This window comes from Zingiber officinale, chromosome 5A (genome assembly GCF_018446385.1).
Source record: "Zingiber officinale cultivar Zhangliang chromosome 5A, Zo_v1.1, whole genome shotgun sequence".
Lineage (NCBI taxonomy): Eukaryota > Viridiplantae > Streptophyta > Magnoliopsida > Zingiberales > Zingiberaceae > Zingiber > Zingiber officinale.
Window position 1 is genome coordinate 145703360 of NC_055994.1, and position 15618 is coordinate 145718977.

Here is a 15618-nt window from a genome sequence, read left to right on the forward strand (position 1 = left end):
TTTGAGTAAACAATGATATCATGCAAGATCATATGTAAATTTCTTAAATTGATGGACATAGTTGAAAATTACAAATGAAGAATTTCAAGTGGCTTGTCATAGTTCACTAATTTTGAATGCCGATAAAAGTTATCAATATACTCTTTGGTCCATTCTATTGGTTTCCTAGTTTTTCCTTAAAGATTATTTTAGAGATTTCTTTGGAATCCTTTCATCATGCATAACATAAATCGTTGGATTAAATTAATCTTAATTATTTATTTGAGAGGAAAATACATATAAATATCTCTCTTCTCTTTATTTATAATTATTCTCAAATATAAAAAGAGATATTTACTTGGTAGCTTTGTGGAAATGATGTGATATTTGGCATCTTTGTTGGGATATCTTTTGGTTTTAATAGATTTAATTTAATTAATAAAAAGAGAGTCTAATGATAAAATTATTGTCATGTGATCTAGAGGTCATGAATTTGAGTCTCTAAAATAATCTCTTGTAATGCAGCACTTCCTCAGGATCCGTATTAATGAGCGTTTTGTACATCGGATTGACCTTTATTTGATTTAATTAATAGGTGATGTAGGCATGATGTCACATATAACTTAACTTAATCTCACAGGTATAGCCGAGTTGATATTTGGATGACAACTTATCATATGAGAGTGGGGATCAAATTTTTGAGGAAACAATTTCCTATAAAATAAAATTCCTCCCATCTAAAGAGGGCGTTTAATCATCATAATTTACTATCTTCATCTCACTATAGGGCCAATTATGAGGGACACGTGAGGAGGGAACGAGTCACATTTTTTTTTTTTTTTACCATATCTATAACTTAACTTGAATAAGGTTGGGATACATTTATTATGATCGTATAAAATTTATGATAAATAAGTTTAGGATGAATTTATTATAAAATGGGTAAAGTTTGTGATATATATAACAGCTTGCCCATAATATTATGTATATTAACCTAATACCCACCACATATTCCTTTTATAGTAAAAACTTTGATGTGCAAATTTTATTTTAACATGACAAAAACTTCAATTTTCCTTTTACACTTTGCCACTTACGAATATTCTATGTTTTCTTAATTATATTAAAAGTAAATCACGTCATTGGTGTAACATAAAAACTATATAAAATTTAAAATCTTTTTAAAAACTAATTATACATTCTAAAATATATGTCTCCAACTTTTAAAAGAATAATTTACTTAATAGATTACTCAAATTAAAATTTATATTAGCTTGGTCATACTATTAACTTATATTTAATAGTTTAATAAGTTTAACTCAAAAAGCAATTGAATTTGCCAAATCATAACCATCACTAATATAAGATAAGAGTATCCGTAATAACATTAAATATTTCTCCTAAATATTTATGATTCTCACTTCTACATCATCAATTAAATATCTCAAATTCTACAATCAAATATTCTCCCAACAAAATATTTATGTGTCTCACCTACCAAACATCTTACTTAAATAGCTCAAATTCCATAATAAAATAATATCTTATCAACTAAATATTTATGATTCACATTGTTGGGCCCCGTGATTGTTTTGATGTGATCAACCAAGTTACATTAGGTCATGCTTGTTATTTGATCTCTGTGTCTAAGTGTGCAGGAGCTTAGAAGCACAGGAAGTCGAGCGGAAGACGCAGTTAGCAAGAAGGACGGCACGGGAAAGGAGTCGATGGACTCGGTGCGTCCGAAGGACGAGAGGACTGCGGAAGAGTACACCGGTGGACGAGAAGAACGTGTGTGATGTTCGAGGGACGAGAAGCCGGGTCGGAAGCCTGCTCGAGGAGAATGCCGGAAATTGGGTTCGAGTCAGCCCTATTTCAGTTGGCCGCAATCACCCAAGCAATCGGAGCTTCGGAAGAAGAAAAGAAGTCAAAATAAGCTAAAAAAGCTAGCTGGAGGCGCCTTCAACGAGGTGCTGAAGGGGCGGGCCTGCGCTGACTGCAGTCTTGGAGGTGCCTCCATTACCTTGAAGGCGCCTCAACCTTGTCCGAGGCGTCTCAAGGGCATTGGAGGCGCCTCATACCCAGTCTAGATGGTCGTTTGCGAAGCAGATAAGGTTTTATCCGATCAAATCCATTGGAGGCACCCTCAACCCTCTTGGAGGTGCCTTCAAGACCCGAGATAGAATTTCTAGAAGCTATATAAAGGCCCCTGGAGCTAGAAATAAATCAATCAACTCTGTATTAAGTTCCTAACAACTTCTGAGCGTTCTTAGTGTGTAAAAAAGGTTTCACCGCCTACAGTGAATGAGACATTCTAGTGGAGTTGTTCGACTGCCTTGGATTAACAACCCCCTGGATTGTAACCAAGTTAAATTTCCTGTCTCTCTTTTGTTAATGTTGTTTTACATTTTATTGTTGCTATTAATTTTTGAGTTGAAAAGTCTTAAGGAGGGTATTCTTTATTTGTAGGCAATTCACCCCTCCCCTCTTGCCAGCCCCGTTGCACTAACAAGTGGTATCAAAGTCAGACCGCCTCAGAAGGACTGACCGCCGACTGAAACACAAAGATCAAGACGATGGCCGGAACAAACATTCATCCCCCAAAATTCAACGGAGACTTCGCTACATGGAGATGAAGAATGGAGATATTTTTTAAGATGAATTTTGACATTCTTTTAACTATGAAATTTGGTTTTGCAGCTCCAAAAGACAAAGAGAAAGTATCAGTGGATAAAGAAAGAGCAAGCCGATTTCGTGGGCAACGGAAAGGCGGAATTTCACCTGCTCAACGTTCTGCCTGTTGGATCGAAAGTGCTAGAGGGGGGAGGGGGTGAATAGCGCTCGTGGCTTTTACTCGTTTCTGTTTCGTAAAGACGACAAGTAACGCAGCGGAAATAATAAAACAAACAACACACGAACACAAGTGATTTACTTGGTTCGAAGCCTTGGACGACTCCTACTCCAAGGTCCGTGATCGTTGATCGCTTTCTGTGGGCAACAACTATATCTCACAAAATTATTACAATCTAAGTACAATCAAAAGTAGTAAAAATTATACCGACAACAAGAAATGCTAAATCTGAAGCTCCGGGTTGTCGGAATGTTACTACAGCAGTTCTGGAACGTTTCTTGAGTAGCACACGGAAGAAGGATCGCTTGTTCGTTGATTCTTGAAGGAGATGCTCGAATTCCTCTTTTATACAGTGCTAGAGGCGCCTCCAACATCATCCAAGGCGCCTCCAAGCTTCCAGAGTCAGCCGCGTGGATCAACATCGAACTGGTCGCACCTCATCCACTTAAAAGCACCTTCAAGCCACTCCAAGGCGCCTCCAAGCCGTGGTCTAAGGCGCCTTTGGTCCCCATGAAGGCGCCTCCAGCTCCTCTGGACAGTTGGCTTCGGCTTGCACCTGAGGCGCCTCCAACCTCCATGGAGGCGCCTCGGACACTGTTCATCCGAGGCTTAACTTATTCCTTTTGTACCTGTAAGATATGTTAGTCCCAAAACAACACTGTATTCTGCAAGACAAAGTTAGAACAGATATAAACATGATAAATTAAGTGGCTGACAGTCATCGTGTCACGCCCCAGAGGAGTCCCTGTCCGAAGAAATTTCGACAGCATCCCCCCTATAAAGGTGACAATCTGAAGCATTACTACATACAAAATATACCTCAGCCACACTCGGCTGGAATATATATGCAAAATAGAAAAAACATAACCACGCAGTCAATATACACAGCCTACCCGGCTGGACATAAATGAATAACACATATAACATAATACAACAGCCCACACGGCTGGATATAAGCACAATCACACAGTTAATAACAGCCCACTCGGCTGGAACAAAATAATCACACAGCAGCGGAAGAGATAAAATGATACGAACGTAAAACCAACAACGACACTAACAAAAATACCTGCCATCCCAGACTTGACCCAAAATTCATAGCGACTTATTGAAAACAAAATACACAAAATCAATATACCACCCCAACGATAACAAAACCAAAATGAAAACTATCCTCGAGTGTGATGTAAGACCCAGGACTGACAGCTGACATCTCTCCAAGCATCCATGACTCATCTATCTATTACCTGGCGAAAGAAAATCATTTTGTGGGGGTGGTGAGTATTGGAACTCAGCGGGTAAGGAAAGAGATAGTGCATGAACATAACATGTAAGTAGAGAGTGTCAACAGTTTACAGTCTCATAAGAGAAATAGCAGATACTACAATAGAACCAAAATAAATGCTCATACCTGAAACCATATCCTAGGCTAGGTATAGTAGGTCAGAACCGATACTAATCTGCTACAATACTGCTCATAACTACAGAGGTAATAAGCAAGATATATACAAATTTCCAATGACTGAACATCTACAATGAGAATATATCTCAACCTAAGTAAGCATATCAATATATGTGAACAACAACAGTAAACAATAACAGCATATATAGACAGCAGCAGCCAAAGCAAATATAATAACAGCGTATGCACGAATGGTCACTCCCGCCCACCTCTCCGCACCATGACCCCTGTATGATCGAGAAGCCGGGTCAGTGACAGACTGTACACCACTCCAGCTACCACTCACACAAGTGGCCGAGGGGACAGTTGCATAGTAGCTAACTAGCTACATCTGCGACGGGGTCCCTGCTGCTCGTACTCCAGTTACCACTCACACGAGTGGCCGAGTGCGGCACGACAGGACAAGCGGCATCAACTCCAGCTACCACTCTCTCGAGTGGCCGAGGATGCAGCATGCATGCAATGACATGATGCGAACAATGCAACAGTCATCATATATATATATAAACAGAAACAAGTATACTACATGAAGCCAGCATGCTCAATATAGTACATAAATAAACAACAGTCAAAGCATACAAACATGGTATCTAGTGTCTGCTACTGATCATGGACAACAACAAGAGACTGTATAGATATGAAAATGAATTTCTCAAAGATTGCGTGGAAGTATCAAGCACAGGAAAATAAGAGTGAGTAAAGGTAAAAATAATTTCTTATCAACAATAGTTCATGCACCAAGGTCAAAGAACTAAAAGGAACAAAGCAAGAAATACCCGCCTATATATGTAGATCGTGTCCACCGTCTTCAATCAATGTCCTGCAAATCACGTGATGCACAATTTAGCTTAATTTCATAAACAACATTAGTTAAACCGAAACCCAACTTAATTAGGGAAAAATCTTAATCTAACTATGAATCTCGATTCACCCAAATCTAATGAATAAATCCTTAATTAAAATCCACACCATTCCAGAACTTCAACAACACACAACGATCCAGAAAATCACTGTGTAACACATCGAAATCTCTTAAATGAACCTTGAAAATCCACAGCTATATTGAAAATAGAGCAACATTGAATAGAACCCAGAATTTCCTCAAATTCAAACGCAACCGACCACTTCACGGGCATGGAGGAACAACAATTAGGTTTGAACAAAATTACACTGAATCGAACTAACCCTCTAAATCGAACCAGTAATTTCCATCATCTACAGCTTAAACCACCAGAATCTGTCCGACATTTCAGGAACACTGAAAGTGCACAAGCATAAACACAGCGTAAACCACCATCATGCCCCCAACCATTGCCAGCGCTAGGAAAAAGCAAATCACTATCACAAACTGTCAAATCCTCTAAGAACTTGATCCTTCAACCCTAATTGTCTGGAAGAAACCGACAAAGCCAAAAATATCATCGCAAATACCTAATCCATTACATAAATCTGGAGAAAAGTTGCGCGATGAAGCAAGCATCACAGAAACACTATAATCGTAACCTATTCGACCCTGTGGACCTCCTAGACAAAAAAATCCAACTCCTTTTAGGTATCGATCCCTTACCTCGCTGATCTCATACCAACATAAAGGAAGATATTTGCTAGCTAGCTCTCATCGTGGCTGGAGGTGGTAGTGGATCGAGCGGCCGACGCTAGGGCAGAGGGAAGAGGTGGCGTCTGGGGCGCTCGTGCAAGGAGAGGGTCGGCGACGCTGGGTGTTTGCGTGAGGTGAGGCTGCAGCTGTGACCCGGGAGAGGAGAGGCCGACGGCATTTGGAAACTCGAGAGGGGAATGGAAATTGCCGGCTGCAGTGCGGTGGATCGCGAGAGGGAGAGAAGGGCAGAGGCTGCAGCGCGAGCTCGGGAGAGATGGGGAAATCGGCGTGAATGGAAAGAAAAGGAACTTAGGTTATATTTTTATATCTATACTTTAATTAACTAACTTTGGGTTAATTTAATCAATCAACTCCTAACTTAATTGGGATATCTGAACGACTTTTACCAAGTCTACAAATTTATCCCTTTAATTTCATCATACGAGCTCCAATTAATTCTCAGAAAATTTTTAAAAATTTCTGAAAAATCTAATAAGATTATTTATCAAATAATCATATTATTTAATTATTATTTTGTTCGGTATTTTACACATCGGACTGTCCGGGTCTGACTTCGGATTTCCAACCGGAAACCCTAGGTCGACCCGACACCTACTGTTCCCTCTACGGGGAACGCGTCCTCACCTACTCCCTCAGGAGAGATTACCTGGTGCCAGTTTGGTCCTCCAGACCGACTGGACTTTCTGCCTAGAGTTACCACCCCCTAGGACCTAGGGTTACCGCCCCCTAGGGTTTTTCTCCGCCTAGGGTTACCACCCCCTAGGACCTAGGGTTACTGTGCCCTAGGGTTTTCCTCTACCTAAGGTTATCATCCCCTAGGACCTAAGATTACCGCCCCTTAGGATTTTCCTTCACCTAGAGTTACCACCCCCTAAGGTTTTCCTTCACCTAGGGTTACCACCCTCTAGGACCTAGGGTTACTGTTGGAACCCCAAGGTTGTTTTAATGTGATCAACAAGTTAAGTTAGGTCCTGTGTGTATTTAACCTTGTGTCTAAGTGTGCAGGAGCTTAGGAGCACAGGTACTCGAGCGGAAGACGCAGCTAGCGAGAAGGACGGCACGCTGTGCGTCCGAGGGACGAGGCGCTGCGGAAGAGTACACCGACGGACGAGAAGGAAGCGCATGGTGGTTCCGAGGGACGAAAGCCGGAGCGGAAGATTGCTCGGGGAGCAAGAGACGCAACTAGCGAGAAGGTCGACGACTGAGGGACGAAGACTGCGGATGAGTACGCTGGCGGACGAGAAGGAAACACGCGGCAATTCCGAGGGACGAGAAGCCGGAGGGAAGCACGCTCGAGAAGACCGGAAGTTGGGTTCGGGTGAGCCCTTTTCCGGATGGCAGAGATCACCCAAGCAAGCGGATTCGGAGTAGAAGACCCGCACCGAGCTGAACCAAACCGGAGCAGTGGTCCCCGGATGAAAAAGTCAACATTGGTTGACTTTGGGCTCCGGGGCGCCCGGAACAGTCCGGGGCGCCCGGGGCGCCCGGACCCAGTATTTTGACCAAATCGAGTCAAAACTCGATCTAAACGTTGGGGGATAAAATTTATCCCCCCCAGGGCGCCCGGAACCCTTCCAGGCGCCCCGACCAAGGCTATAAATATAGCCTTGGTCCAGAAGCTTCAAATCAACTCAGAAATTTACATTCCAAACACTTGTGCGCTTATATTCTAGTTTAGCTTCTATCTTTTGTGCTTTCACTGCTGTAAGAGGCTTCTCCGCCTGAAGGAGATATTTTAGTGCACGTTCATTCCTTGGATTAACAACCTCCTTGGTTGTAACCAAGTTAAGTTATGAGCCTCTTCTTTCTGCTTTTTATTTACTGCTAATTTACTTGATGCAAGTGTTCTGTTGAAAGTTCGAGAAGGGTCTTTTCTGTTTATTTTTTTTAGGCTATTCAACCCCCCTTCTAGCCGGCCCAACGGTCCTACAAGTGGTATCAGAGCAGAGACGCTTCAGGAGGACTAACCGTCGAATGAAGCAACGAGATGGTCGGATCTAACATCCACCCAACAAAATTCGAGGGGGACTTTGCAAGCTGGAAGAAGCACATGGAGGTATTTTTCGGCACCGATTTTGATTTATTACTAATAATGGAACTCGGTTTTGAAGCTTCCGAGGGCAAAGCGAAAAATCAATGGACAAAGAAAGAGCAGGCCGAGTACGTGGCAAACAAGAAAGCAGAATTCCATTTGCTAACCGTACTTCCGCCACAAGAAGTCAACCGTGTCGGCACCTACAACTCGGCAAAGGAGCTTTGGGAGAAGTTCCTTGAATTACACGAAGGAACATCCGAAGCCAAGCTTGTGAGACGGGACTTACTTCGCAACCAGCTCACCAACCTCCGTCTTGAAGAAGGTGAAACAATTGCACATCTACACTCAAGGATACAGGAGCTCATCATCGGACTTTCGAATCTCGGAGGAGAGGTAAGTAACCGAAATTCGCTCAGGTACGCTTTAAATTCCTTCCCTAGAAATTCAAAATGGGTATCACTAGTAGATGTTTTTTACATTTCGAAGGACTTAGAAAAAATTTCATTAGAAGAATTTTTTTCAACATTTGAAGTGCATGAGTCAAGATGTGCAGGAATGAGGGAGCCAAAGAACAACGTCGCCCTCAAAGCTTCGAGAGACGAACCTGAATCGGAATCTTCTCTCGACGACGAAGAAATGGTAATGATGGTAAGACGATTTAAGAAGTTATACAATTCTAGAAAAACTAACCATCCACAGGGTAGAAAGAAAAGAACGATCTGCTGCTACCATTGCGACGAAGAAGGGCATGTCAAGGACAACTGCCCCAAGCTGAAGAACAAAGACAAGGAAAAGGGTAAGAAGCCTATCCAAAAACGAAAGGCCCTGAAGGCGATGTGGGCGATACCTCGTCCGAATCGGAAGTCGAAGCATTCTCCGGACTCGCACTGATGGCGAGTCATCAAGACGACGACTGCGATTCAAGCTCTTCCGAAATGAGCATCGAGAGCATCGATGAAGGGGGAGACACGTCGGAAGAAAGCAGCAGCTCAGGGGGAGAAACAGACAACGAGATCGACAAGGTAAGTCAGGTACGATCTCTTCCTCCCGATAAAATGTTTAAGTTCGTTAAACTTTTAACAAAAGATTGCTACAAATTAGAAAGTGAAAATAAAAATTTAAAAGTAATTCTAGCTAAGTCTTGTCCCTTAGAAGAATTAGATCAATTAAAAATAGCAAATGAAAAATTGAAACTTGAAAATGATGATTTGAAAATTCAAGTAGATAACTTGAAAAACTATGCATGTTCATCTAAAACCAATTTTAGAAGATTTAATAATTTAAATTGGTACTTTAAATATCACCCGGGACAAATTAGGAACATTTCAAGAAAATATGTCCCTAAAAGCTTTTTAATTAATCCAGTAGGGTGGAACCTATATTGGGTTCCTAAATCATGCCTAAACTAAATTGTAAAATTAGCGCTTTAAGTGAGAAAATTAAACAAAGAATTTCCTTATGAGGCTTTGTCATGGAAGTGATTGTTGCTCCAATAACCAAGAAGGTCTAGTGCCTCGCCACGCCCTGGAAGCCAAAATATTGAAATAAATGTTTAATTAACTTACTAATAAAGCATTAATACAAGAATTAATTAGTGCTTTAAAAAGGTTATTCAAAACATTTTATTTTAGAAATTTACTTAGAATTTTTTTCCCCCTAAGTCATTTTTTTTGCGCTTAAAAATTCTCAAAAATTTTAGGATTTTTTTTCTTACTTAGAAAAATTCTCAAAAATCATTTCTTCCTAAGTTAAAAAAAAAAAAACTTTTTCCTGAAACTAGAAATCTCAGCTTAAATTACTTAGAAAAAATTTCTAAATTTCTTAAAAACCTAGAAATTTTTTTTTCTAAGTTTTTAAACCCTTAGATTGTTTTTTCTTGGAACCCCATTTTTTTTGTGATCAAAGGGGGAGAAGGGAAAGTATAAGTCTAGGGGGAGGTAGATAGATTTAATTTTTTTTTATCTTTTCTATCTTTTTGCACTTAAATTGCAAATTAAGTTAATTTACTTAATTTTATTTTATGTCTATTTTAACCCTACCTTAACTTAGGTTGATCACACTAAAAAGGGGGAGATTGTTGGAACCCCAAGGTTGTTTTGGTGTGATCAACAAGTTAAGTTAGGTCCTGTGTGTATTTAACCTTGTGTCTAAGTGTGCAGGAGCTTAGGAGCACAGGTACTCGAGCGGAAGACGCAGCTAGCGAGAAGGACGGCACGCTGTGCGTCCGAGGGACGAGGCGCTGCGGAAGAGTACACCGGCGGACGAGAAGGAAGCGCATGGTGGTTCCGAGGGACGAAAGCCGGAGCGGAAGATTGCTCGGGGAGCAAGAGACGTAGCTAGTGAGAAGGTCGACGATCGAGGGACGAAGACTGTGGATGAGTACGCTGGTGGACGAGAAGGAAACACGCGGCAATTCCGAGGGACGAGAAGCCGGAGGGAAGCACGCTCGAGAAGACCGGAAGTTGGGTTCGGGTGAGCCCTTTTCCGGATGGCAGAGATCACCCAAGCAAGCGGATTCGGAGTAGAAGACCCGCACCGAGCTGAACCAAACCGGAGCAGTGGTCCCCGGATGAAAAAGTCAACATTGGTTGACTTTGGGCTCCGGGGCGCCCGGAACAGTCCGGGGCGCCCGGAGCAGCCCAGGGCGCTCGGAACCCTTCCAGGCGCCCGGACCCAGTATTTTGACCCGATCGAGTCAAAACTCGATCTGAACGTTGGGGGATAAAATTTATCCCCCCCAGGGCGCCCGGAACCCTTCCAAGCGCCCCGACCAAGGCTATAAATATAGCCTTGGTCCAGAAGCTTTAAATCAACTCAGAAATTTACATTCTAAACACTTGTGCGCTTCTATTCTAGTTTAGCTTCTGTCTTTTGTGCTTTCACTGCTGTAAGAGGCTTCTCCGCCTGAAGGAGATATTTTAGTGCACGTTCATTCCTTGGATTAACAACCTCCTTGGTTGTAACCAAGTCAAGTTGTGAGCCTCTTCTTTCTGCTTTTTATTTACTGCTAATTTACTTGATGCAAGTGTTCTGTTGAAAGTTCGAGAAGGGTCTTTTCTGTTTATTTTTTTTAGGCTATTCAACCCCCCTTCTAGCCGGCCCAACGGTCCTACAGTTACCACCCCCTAGGGTTTGCACCTTGTCTAACCGCAACTAAAACTTTTGCCTAAGAACACTTAGGACTTTCCTGCAAGCTCAATCAAGCACATTAAATAACAAATAATCGTAACTTTGAATCCCTTTGCCATTATCAAAACTTGAGTTTGATCGTCGGATACTTCTCGCACCAACACTGCCGCCCCAGGAGGTAAGTCGGATCGGAAGCTATGACTCCGCCAAAGACCTCTGGGAAAAATTTCTGGAGCTCCACGAAGGCACTTCAAAAGCGAAAGCTAGCAAGGCGGGACATCCTCCGAATTCAACTAACGAATCTCGGGATGAACAACGGCGAGAAGGTAGTGGAACTCCAAGCAAGAATCAAAGAGCTGATAACTCAACTAAATAACCTCGGAGAATCGGTAACAAACCAAGACTCGATCTGGTATGCACACAACGCCTTCCCAAGATCTTCATAATGGGCGTCCTTAGTAGATGTATACTATATTTCTAAGGACTTTGAGGTAAGTACTTTAGAAAACTTATTTTCTACCTTCGAACTTCACGAGTCTCGAATTGCAGAGCCAAGTTAAGCAAAGCCAAATCTCAATATTGCCCTACAAGTCGAAAAGGACAATCCCGACTCTGAAGCGTCGATCGACGAGTCTGAAGCGGCTCTATTAGTAAGAAAATTGAATAAATTTATTAAAACTAATAAATTTAGATCGCAGTCAAAAAGGTATCAATGCAGCAAAAGGATGGTTCATTGCTACAACTACAACGAGGAAGGACACATCAAGGATGACTGCCCACGACTGAAGAAAAGGGACAAGGAGAAGTTTCAAAAGCCAACGTCCTCAAAGCGCAAAAGTCTGAAGGTTACATGTGATGAATCATCATCCTCGGAATCAGAAGTCGAAGCCTTCTTGGGATTAGCACCGATTGCCAACCATCTTTTCGAAGAAACCAACTTGGAGATGAGCATAAGTGAAGAGGGACGATCATCAGAAGAAGAAAGTTGCGATGAAGGGGGGCATCAGATATAGAGGTAAGCGAGGTACGTAATCTGACTCTCAACCAGTCATTTCAATTCATAAAAGTTCTCACTAAAGAGTTAGTTAAATTAGAAAAGGAGAATAATGAGTTGAAATTAAACTTAGCAAAAGCATGCCCACTAGAAATGTACGATAATTTAAAATTAGAGAATGAGAAATTGAAATTTTTAAAAATAATTATGCATGCTTAAATAAATTTCCAAAATCAAGACTCAAGTTCAATGAAAAATTAAACTGGTACATCAGAAAACATCAGGGACAACTTAGGAAAGTTCTCGAAAGTTATATACCCCCTAAGTTCTTGATTAATCCAGTAGGAAGGAACCTTTACTGGGTTCCAAAATCTTTTCTAGACTAAATTGTTTTTAGTTAAAAGCTTTCAGTGAGAAAATTAAACGTTAAAATTTCTTTATGAGGCTTTGTCTAGGGAAGTGGTTGTTACTCCAATAACCAAAAAGGCCTAGTGCCTCGCCACGACCTGGAAGCCAAAATATTGAAATAAAATGTTTAATTAACTTTCTGGTAAAGCATTAAAAAATGCTTTAAAAAGTTTTTCAAATATTTTTTAAACAATTTTTTCAAAAATATTTTTATACTTAGAAAAATATTTCATGCATAAAAGTTTTAATTAGAAAAAATTCTAAACTAATATTTCTTAAGGTAAAATTTCTTCTGAAATTAGAAATTTTTTACTTAAATTTCTTTTTGAAAATTATCTTACCAAAGTTTAACTTAGAAAAAACTTTCAAAATAAATTCTCAAAATTGTTTAAATAATTGCCTAAGTTAAAAACAAATTTCTACTTAGAAAATTTTCAAAAATATTTACGTTTGCCTAAGTTAAAATTTTATTTAACATTGTTTTTAACTTAGAAATTATTTTAAAAATGATTTTTTTTAAACTTGAACTTTTTTTTAGAAAACTTCTACTTGATAGTTATGACCCTCATTTTTTTGCTGTGATCAAAGGGTGGTGAGATAGGAACAAGTTAGGGAGAGTTAAACATTAAAAGAAAAAAATAAAATTTGGTGTTGCAAATTCTATATTGTAATCTTTATGCTTAAACTATTAGTTTAGTAATTTCTATAAATTACTGTTTGTCTAATTTTTTCCTAATTTGAACTTGGGTTGATGCACGTCAAAAAGGGGGAGATTGTTGGGCCCTGTGGTTGTTTTGATGTGATCAACCAAGTTAAGTTAGATCCTGCTCGTTATTTGATCTCTGTGTCTAAGTGTGCAGGAGCTTAGGAGTGTAGGAAGTCGAGCGGAAGACGCAGCTAGTGAGAAGGACGGCACAGGAAAGGAGCTGATGGTCTCGGTACGCCCGAAGGACGAAAGAGCTGCGGAGGAGTACATCGGTGGACGAGAAAAATGTGCGCGACGTTCGAGGGATGAGAAATCGGGTAGGAAGCCTGCTTGAGGAGAATGCCAGAAATTGGGTTCGGGTGAGCCCTATTTCAGTTAGTCGCAATCATCCAAACAATCGGAGCTTCGGAAGAAGAAAAGGAGTCAAAAGGGGCTGAAAAGGCTAGCTGGAGGCACCTTCAACGAATTGCTGAAGGCACCTGTGCTGACTGCAGTCTTGGAGGCGCCTCCATTACCTTGAAGGCGCTTCAACCTTGTCTGAGGCGCCTCAAGGGCATTTGAGGTGCCTCAGACCCAGTTTAGATAGTCGTTTGCGAAGCAGATAAGATTTTATCTGGTCAAATCCATTGGAGGCACCCTCAACCCTCTTGGAGGCGCCTTCAAGACCCGAGATAGAATTTTCAGGAGCTATATAAAGGCCCCTGGAGCTAGGAATAAATCAATCAACTTTGTATTAAGTTCCTAGCAACTTCTGTGCGTTTTTAGTGTGTAAAAGAGACTTCTCCGCCTACAATGAAGGAAATATTCTAGTTGAGTTGTTCGACTGACTTAGATTAACAATCCACTAGGTTATAACCAAATTAAATTTCCTGTATCTCTTTTGTTACTGTTGTTTTACATTTTATTATTGCTATTAATTTTTGAGTTGAAAAGTCTTGAGGAGGGTATTCTTTATTTGCAGGCAATTCACTCCTCCCCTCTTGCCGAAAATCATAGTTAGTGGTGATGTATCATACTAAAATTTTAGTATATCGAAAATTCAGTATATCAAAATTTTAGTATAATTAAATTTCATATCGTTTAGGGTAAAATTTTAGTATCACTATGGTATACCAAAATTTTAAAAAAGATATTATATCGATACTGATATCGAAAATTTTAGTACGATATTATATTATACCAAAAATTTTAATATGTCATAGAATCAATATAACTTGATATACGTCGGTATGATGTATGTATTATATTAAAAATTTTGATATTTTTCTCACTGGACAGACACTAACCAAGACAGATTTTAGAAATAAAAGGTGGGCTGGACTTTGGGTATGGAAGGTATGGAAGAGATGGATTTTAATGGGCCAAGTAAAAAATGTATTGCATATATACTAAATTTTTTGTTTTTTTTTAAGCTGATAGCTAAGACAACCCTACAGCAAATATGATATGGCAAACTCCTCTAATATATTAGGTTTAGCACAACCTAATGCCAGACTATGATGAATCTATTAGACAAAATTATATATATGTTAAGACCAAGTTAACTATATATATATATATATATATTGGGCGTGACTTGCATCGAGCTAGGGTAATTTATATCAAGTTCACTCAATCAAATTGATATTTTTAATTATCAAATTATATTCCTATCAATTTAAAATAAAAAAAATACAGGTGCCATCATTCACAACAACATGAATGGATCATCTCTCTCTTTTCAGTAATTGGGTTGGTTGGTTACTTTATCACCTGCTCCTCTTCCTTTTGATTTTTTTTAGAATTTAATTTAAAAATTCCACGTCCCCATCAAATCTAATTTCAAGATTCGCCGGCATCCAAAATCCATTAAGGATCAACTTATCGGAGTCGGATCCCATGAAATTTTTTATTATATAAAATTTCTTTTGTCAGGATACGAATTTTGACCAGGAATTGATCAAAAAGACAGCTTTTTGGAGAATCCGGACAAGGAAACTTCCTCATAATTTTATTAATCAAATTTTGACCTGTAGTATGTAAGAATTCTATTTGCTATTCAACATTGATTATCCATTTTTTTTTAAAAAAAAACGTTGTTTTTTATTTTGTTTTGTTTCGATAGAAACACAGGGCAAATATTAAAAAGACCCGTTTTGTTATTGTTTTTTACTAAAATTATTTGGAATAAGTTTGGTCTATTAGAGTAATTTTAATTAAAATATCATTAAAGTAAATATATTTATAGCGTGTCATTTTAAGTTTATTTAAAAATAGAATGCTCTTTTACACTTTTAATATTCGTCCAAACATTAAAAAAAAAAAAAAGAAGAATTCCAATTTCAACAAAGTGTAGCAAAAAAACAAAAAGGATCTAAGGCAATTTCACCATGTCAAAGATCCTCCAAGCACAATATTTAGCGGTGGGACCCACTCTTTGGTGGAATCTAATTTGCT